Here is an 8,786-nt window from a genome sequence, read left to right on the forward strand (position 1 = left end):
TCTATCTTGTAGTCCAATACTAACTGCACAATATTTACTGACACTGAGCTGTGAAAATATAACACTTATGGGGGGAAAGGGCTGCTGAGTCTAGAGATGGATCTGTTGGTCCTGGCACCAGGGGGAGGGACAACTGATTTAGTATGAATAGCTGCTAAAAATGTACCTGCATTTACTAAATGTCAGCTGAAAGAGGAGTGAAATTAAACCTGTATAGATATTAACAGTACTTAATGTCAGCTTACTAAAAAAAAACATATAAATTATTATTTACAATGGACTACGCGTGGCTAACAGACACATTTCCACCACTCATCGACCACACCCACCTTTTCTTTGAAAAACTGGGTGACATACTGTCGCCCTTTAGTCCCTCTCACTTGTCTTTCTCTCCTTTATTTTCTCTTTTGAAAGCCGGACTTTGTTAGTCATTGAGACACGTATGGAGCTAATTTCCTGCCATAACTTCACAAGGCAAGGCAAGGCAAGGCAAGGCAAGGCAAGGCAAGGCAAGGCAAGGCAAGGCAAGGCAAGGCAAGGCAAGGCAAGGCAAGGCAAGGCAAGGCAAGGCAAGGCAAGGCAAGGCAAGGCAAGGCAAGGCAAGGCAAGGCAAGGCAAGGCAAGGCAAGGCAAGGCAAGGCAAGGCAAGGCAAGGCAAGGCAAGGCAAGGCAAGGCAAGGCAAGGCAAGGCAAGGCAAGGCAAGGCAAGGCAAGGCAAGGCAAGGCAAGGCAAGGCAAGGCAAGGCAAGGCAAGGCAAGGCAAGGCAAGGCAAGGCAAGGCAAGGCAAGGCAAGGCAAGGCAAGTTTATTTATATAGCACCTTTCAACACAAGGCAATTCAAAGGGCTTTACAAAAAATGAAAGACATTAAGAAAATGGCATTTAAAATCAGTCATTAAAAATAAAAGCTAATAAAATAAACATTAAAAGAAAAAGTACATGGATAAAAGTTACAATTCAATTAAAAGCAGCGACAAAAAGAAAAGTCTTCTTGCTGGATTTAAAAGTAGTCAGAGTTGCAGCGGACCTGCAGGTTTCTGGGAGTTTGTTCCAGATATTTGGAGCATAATAACTGAACGCTGCTTCTCCATGTTTAGTTCTAACTCTGGGGACAGAAAGCTGACCAGTCCCTGAAGACCTGAGAGATCTGGATGGTTCATCATTTAGCAGGAGGTCAGAAATGTATTTTGGGCCTAAACCATTCAGTGCTTTATAAACCAGCAGCAGTATTTTGAAATCTATTCTTTGACACAAACAAACTAAACAGGTTTTACAAATGCCTCATAATTCACAAACAAACACAGTGTGGTTTGCAACTACAAAACACCATCTACAAACTAATGCATTTAGTTTTGCAAAGAAAAAACATATCTATCAAACAAACACATACCATTTTTCTAATAAATCATGTTTCAGAGACACATTCAGCATAGGTTTTACAAGTACACACATTTGTTTTACAACTACAACACTTTTTTTTACAAGTACAATACTTTTTCTTCTCATGGCGGAATATTACAGCCAAAAGTCACGTGACCTTTGGCTGTAATATTCCGCAGGGGCCGGGTTACGTTCCAATAGTCCCTTTAGCTTAGGAACCTTCCTAACCAAGTGAAATGACCCGGAAGTCCCTCAGTGGCAGCCATGATAAGTGCTGTTCGAATTCTCTAGATGAAATAAAAGGAGGTTTCAAACTTCCTTTATAACCTCCTTTAGCTTAGGAACCACTGGACCTCCCTCACCGAAAGGAGGGGAGAAAGTGCTGCCCCACAATGCATTGCAGCCGCAGCATTTGCCGTCACTCAACAGTCGGCTGTTCACGGAAACAACCGATTATGACCGAGAAATTATATCATGAAAGTTACGGTGCTTATTAAGCATTTAAAAACGTATGTGGTAAGTTGCCAAAGTGCTTTATTCTGAACGTTCATCAGTATTATAATCAAAAAGAGAAATATGAACGTTAGTTTTGACTGAAATGATCAAATAAAGTCAACATCTCACAGTCTTTACTGAGCTGTGGGGTTTGTTCAACTTTTAAAAGATGTTTGAATGGTGATATACACAGTGATAGATGTTAAGGACTAACGTTTATAATAAATACATCTGTATTGATTTAAGATCTTTTAATAGTTCATACAATAACACGTATTGGGATCATTTGTATTAATGTGGACCGGAGGGAGAGGGTGACGAGCATAAGTTTCACTTTCCTTTTTTATTTCAATTCCAACTTTGGTCATGAAGAATATGTTTCTCTGTTGTCCACGTTCATAAAGCATAAAGCAACAGCATCAGAGCACAGAGTCTCTAGATGAGTTCACAGGAGTCCCTCGTTCTTATTGAACATCCATGTTGTAGTCCGCTGTATAGAAGACTGTAGTTTCCATAGTTTCCCCACAGCAGCAGACGCACATTCATGACGTCCGCTGGCGCATCATAAACACGTCGGATAGTGAAAGTGCATTCGGATTCTCTAAAGTAACGCGGTCTCTTCTCCAAAATCCTTTTGAATTCTCCTATCCACTATCCCTTAACCCCGTGACGTTTCACTCAGAGGTCAAGGAATAGGAGATAGGGTTATTTTTTACGAGCTGATTTTTGGATTATCGGAACGCAACCCCGGTGTCGGTACCAGGGGCCTATACTACGAAGCTGGTTCAACCTAACCTGGATATGTTTGAGTTAGCCGGTTGGCCTAATCCAAAACATACGCGCTCTCGCTAAACGGTACTACGATGCTGGTTATCAAGTGGATCGCTCAAGCCAGCCGTGTCCTATCTAGTTAGGTGTTCACATGAAAGGGGTGGTATCTGGAGCATTCGACCAATCACAACCATGGAGAAGCGTACTGACAGCGCAGCGTCATACTTCCTGAATGAAAAGTGAACTTTAATACTAGTCAAATATGAAGACGTTAAACTTTAAACATTCATGACTTAAACACTTGATCCAGGATCAAAGCCACAGAGCTGCACCTGCAAGGTGAATACAGCTGGTGACAGAACAAGTGTTTGAATGCGTACATTAACAGGTTTATGATATCACTGCCCGTCTAAGACACGATCTGACTTTAATTACATTTGACTCGAGTGTTTCGTCAACTTAATGTGTTGCTTAAAATAATACTTCTGCATACAGTATGTGACACTGAGTGTTGCACGGCCAGATACGGCTCAGCTGACTCAGATAAGGAAATATATGATACATTATGAAGTGATATGCCGCGGACTGTACTTAATGTTACTCTGATCCGGTTACTTATGTTGTGGCAGATATTTAAGTAAGCTTTCTTAACGCTAATGTTATAATAGTCAGATTGCAGGTACTTTCCACCTCTGTGTGATCAGTCACAGCAGGAGAGTAAACAGTCTGCACTGATCTATGACTGAATGTGGGTCATTCTTATCAGTCAGAATGAGATGCTCTACGAAGAATTCTCTCACCATGACGTCCCTCATCAGGTGAAGCAGAGATACCGAACCTGCGTCTCTGAGGTGTGCGAGAACAGGAAACATAGCTTATGAACAACAGGTATCTTTAGATCTGATAGCAATCAGCTGCAGTTGTTAATCACGGTGAAATCTACACACACCAGAGGCTCGGTTATCTTTCACATCAAAACCGATCTTTGGTGATGATGGAGAAGCCGTTCTGTTTTTCTCTCTCTGTGGATCTGAAGGGAAAGAAGCTCCTGACAGCATTCCTGATATACAGCCAATGCTAGTTGCCACTCAGTTTCATGTCACTGCTGTAGATGTTTCCAACTCCTTTAAATAATATCAGCAATTTTCATACACATTTGTTGAGAAAAGCTTTCTTTCTAGGATGTTTTTTGATCAACTCTTCTGGTATCATTTGGGATATTTGTCAAAGAAAATGCAGCGTATAGTGCTGTTGAATTGAATCTCATGTTGCATGTGACTGCTTTAGATGATTTAAACTCAATGAAACACTGATTATCTTTTAATCTGAAGCAATGCATCATGTTCTATAACAGCCTTTTTCAAACTGTGGGGCTCGCGGAGGTTTACGGGAGCTGTTCAATCCATAATAACAAATACAATGATAGCTGGATCTTTGTGTCTTGTTATTAGCAGAGAAAATGTAATGTTTGTAAAACTATATAATATAAATCCTACCAATGTACGTGGGAACCGGGTTGGGGGGGGGGGTCGGAAATATTTCCAATTACCCAAGGGGGGCCTGACAGAAAACATTAGGGAAACTCTAAAAGTCAACTTTTCATGAGTTTCTCAGAAAAACTGTGTTCAGATTGTGAAGAGAATTATCCAAGAGGCTTTTCAAAGACTTTATTTAAGGTTAACAAGAAGGAGATGTTTCTCAACACATAAAGGAAATCCGCCTCTAAGCCACGAACAACTGCAGAGGAAAAGGGACTATATGGTATACATCTCTGAATCATGCTCACGAGTCGCGACCACAACACAAAGGAGAGTATCTTTTGTTTTGTCTTGCTACTGAGAAACTTTTCTTTCCAAAGGGAGGGAGCAGCTGGCAATATTGACATGTTCCTCTGTAACAGATGAAGGGTAACCTCAGGTTCAGTCTCCACATGTTTCAGCGTTTCCTCACAGCAAGTAAAGGACTGACCACAAACTGTTAAACCAAATGTTTGAGATTATTCTTTTTAAATGGTATATTGTCATTGCAGTCGTGCAGCGAGATAACTCAATGCAGTTCAGCATCTAACCATCTAAATATAGGTTACATATGACTATGCTAATAAGATATAGTAGACAGTAAGGGAAGATATCCGCAGGACAGTTTCAGCAGTACTAATGTTCCACTTCTCTCAGTAAATGACTAGTTTCATTATTTTATTCTAAAATGGAGCAACTGTTAGGAATGGTAATAACATTTTTATGACAAGTCTTTGCACTTTGCATTTCATTGGCTCTGTTGCTAAACTGTTACACAAATCGTAATATCTTCACAAAAACAAAACAAAACAAAACTCAAAAAATTCACAACATTACCCTAACCCTACCCCTAACCCTACCCCTCACACCAGATACTGCCTGGTTTTCGGACCCCCCCCAGACCCCCCCAATAAAGCAAAACTGCACATTTCAGAGTGGCCTTTTATTGTGGCCAGCCTAAGGCACACCTGTGCAATAATCATGCTGTCTAATCAGCATCTTGATATGCCACACCTGTGAGGTGGGATGGATTATCTCGGCAAAGGAGAAGTGCTCACTATCACAGATTCTTTCAGATTTGTGAACAATATTTGAGAGAAATGGTTATTTTGTGTATATAGAAAATGTTTTAGATCTTTGAGTTCATCTCATGAAAAATGGGAGCAAAAACAAAAGTGTTGCGTTTATATTTTTGTTCAGTGTACTTTATTAAGGAAATGTCTCTCACTGCTGCTTCCTGTCTCTCTCCTGATGAACCTCTTAGAGAACAGGCACCACATTAAACTAAATAAGAGAACGAGTTGACGTTGTTCAAACACAAACTGTGCCTCTGTTTCGCTCCTGTAAGAGAACGAGCTCAGCCTAATGTCTGAATCGCATGAGAAACAAAACATATATTTAATTAACGCTTTGTGTGGTGACTATTGCCACTCAATATCACTAGCTGAACCTTTACCAGCTTTGAACACTTTAATGATCAATACTTATAAAACACATCATATATATTATTCTGAAATGGACCAATTTGCACAAGGACTACTTTTACTGTTGCTCCTTTAAATATATTGTTTTACTTTTACTTGAGATCTGAGTACTTCTTCCACCTCTGCTTAAATATAATGTTGGATGGTTTTGATCTAAATGTGTCAACATCTAAAGTCTGATTTAAAACTTGATTATATTTCACATCATTAATCCAAATCTGTAAAGTAACTAAAGGTATTAAATACATGTAGTGGAGTAAAAGTACACCATTGACCTCTGAATTGTAGTGGGTTAGAAGTACAAAGAAGCATAACATGGTACTAAGTACTTCATAACTGTACTTAAGTTCTGAAATGGGCCATTGCAACACATTCTTACTCCCAACTCGTCCTATATTACCTCATTCACACCAACAAACTCCGGTTCAAGCTCCGTGCTAGAGCTTTTCAGGTTCAGCACCGGTTCTTCGGTTTAGCTCCGGCTCTTTTCACACCGCCCAGAGTCCGACTGGTGCTGCGTCATTGCGTCATCGTTTGCGTCATGACGTAACCGTTTGCGTGCCTGCTTCATAAAACCAAACGGCGCGGAAACCCCTCACAGCTGACAACAACAACAACAACAATGGCCGATTGTGCTCCAGCTTCCTCTGTACCTCTTCGGAAGACCAGATTCCCAGCAGGTAGCTGGTCTCTTCAGTGGACCACTGCTGCTTGTTAAGTTTCTCCATCGTTGTGTACAAACTGGATAAAACGCCGGCTTTTGTTGTTGTTCAGGAGTTGATCCCGCCCCTGCCCCCGCCTCGACGTAAGTGTGACGTATGCGGTGCTTTTGCTCTAGCCGGACAATTTTTTGGAGCTTTAAACGAACCGGATTCCGGAGCTAAGAGGCTGCTCCGCTGCGGTGTGAACAGGAAAACCCGGTGCTTTTCAAGCTCCAGCTCCGAACCGGCCCTGAAACACCGTTGGTGTAAATGAGGTATATGTCAGGATCCTTTTGCGTCACCATCAACCTCAGTGGGGGGCCCTTTAGCGTCAATTCTGAATTCTCAGGGGGTCCCATTGACTTGCATAGAGCTCCCTGAACGTTGGTACAGTAATAGACGAGTTGAGATCGCGGAGAAATGCTCTCCGCAGACCCATTCTCACAGCGTTTTTCAACCTTTTTCATACTCAATATCAGTGTAGTGGTCGTTGGACGCGGGGGATCGCCGTTCCCCCACTCATTTGGATCCCCCACTAATTTTGAAATATGATTATTTTTTAATAGTCTAATAAATATAAAATAATTGTCATTGTTATCAGTTGCAAGTGTGTATTTGTTGTGATAATGACGAAAACATAATACATTTCACAGTAATTATAATACAAAATAGAAACGATAAAAAATGATGATTCGTCATCACGCTCGTGACCCCAGGGTGACACCACCAGCTCGCCGCCCGACGATTTTCCAGCAGCTCTTTCTCAAGAACGCAAACGAGATAGCTCTATAATGGCAGGCAAAACATTTTTACTTGACTTATTTTCTAAAAAGAATATCATTCACGGGAAGAAAGATAACCGGTAAAACCCGTACAACCCATCCCTCGCCATGGAACACGATTACATTATATTAGTATGTAATTCGCTTTTATCCAAAGCGAATTACATACATTCAGCACCAAAAATCTGACTATCACTAACACTGCGGCCTTGAACAGCTCTACGTCAGATCTGAGGTTACATAATGTGGCGTTACCATGGCAACACATCCCTCGCCACAAAACACGATGTTGTCATAACTCAATGGAAAATAGTCCAAACGGAACCAGAATTCAGATGATGGTTAATGGTCCGACCCTCAACATGTCGATATGATAATTGTGAAATTCGCTAAAACGCTGTTGCCATGACAACACATTACTCGCCATGAAAAACAATACTGCTATAACTAAGAATTGTCAAAAAGTGTTCAAACTCAGGGCCGTCCCTCCCTACAGGCCGATCACGCAGACTGCGTGGGGCCTCTCCTTGCGCAAGGGTCCTCATCTTGCGGAGGGAGCCTCAACTGAGCCGCACCTGTGGCGCAATTAGTGCGGCGCGGCACGGTTTCGCCGCAGCGAGGCTCCACTAGCACCACCTTCCCCCCCCGTTGACGGTCGCGAAACAGAGGGCCTCATATAACTTTGCGTGGGGCCTCATGTTGGCCAGGGACGGCCCTGTTCAAACTTGACATGTGTGCTAACAGTCCAGCCCTGAAGACATCTACGTGTCAGTTTTGAGATTTTGTCAAATGCGGTTGCTATGGCAACATAATGCTCACCATGAAACACGTTTTTCTCATAACTCGAGTGAACATGCTCCGATCGGCTAAAAAAGGCACAAGTTTGATAACGATGCAGCCCTCAAGACATCTAAGCGTTTTATGTGGTGACATCAAATGCCGTTGCCATGGCGACAGATCACTCGATATCAAACACGATGTTACTGCTGTAACTCTTCCCACGTAAACAACTGCGTGACATCGACGTGCGGACACCAGTGAACCTGAACGGAACGCAGAGGACCCGCTCATCGCTGCTTGAAGCTTTAATTATTGTTATTATTCATAAAGATTCTGAAAGAAAACTAAAGGGGTTTGGTTTGTCCTCTCTTTCTGCTTCGTTCAATGATCTCAGTTTAAAGAAAATATAATCTTGATATCTGGCGCCACTTGTCAGACATATGTTACTGTTCCTAGTGTCAGTCCTCTGTGCAATAAGTAATGTGGTAAAGAAAGACTGTATGTTTTCTGATGTGTGTGTGTGTGTGTCCTGTCGCAGGAAGAAGATGACCCTCATCATCCTGCTGCTCTTCTTCCTCACCCCATGTGTCTCTGGTTAGTTTACTCATTTATTTCCCACTGAGACACAATTGAAGTTTATTTAAAAACTTTAATTAAAAAAAAGTTCAATGATTATTCTCAATAATTCAAATTCAAAAGCACAAATTATTTTTTTATGATAGATTTTCTAAAATGTCCTCAAATTAAAAGATTGACATTACACTCCACCATTTTACTTTTTTCTCAACATGCTTAATAAAAAAACAACAGCTGTCCTCTCTTCTTTGTTTTCCCTTATAGCCGGCACTAATACTCTTCTGTTCCTTCATTTCCCAG

The sequence above is a fragment of the Gymnodraco acuticeps genome, unplaced genomic scaffold, assembly GCF_902827175.1.
Source record: "Gymnodraco acuticeps unplaced genomic scaffold, fGymAcu1.1, whole genome shotgun sequence".
NCBI lineage: Eukaryota > Metazoa > Chordata > Actinopteri > Perciformes > Bathydraconidae > Gymnodraco > Gymnodraco acuticeps.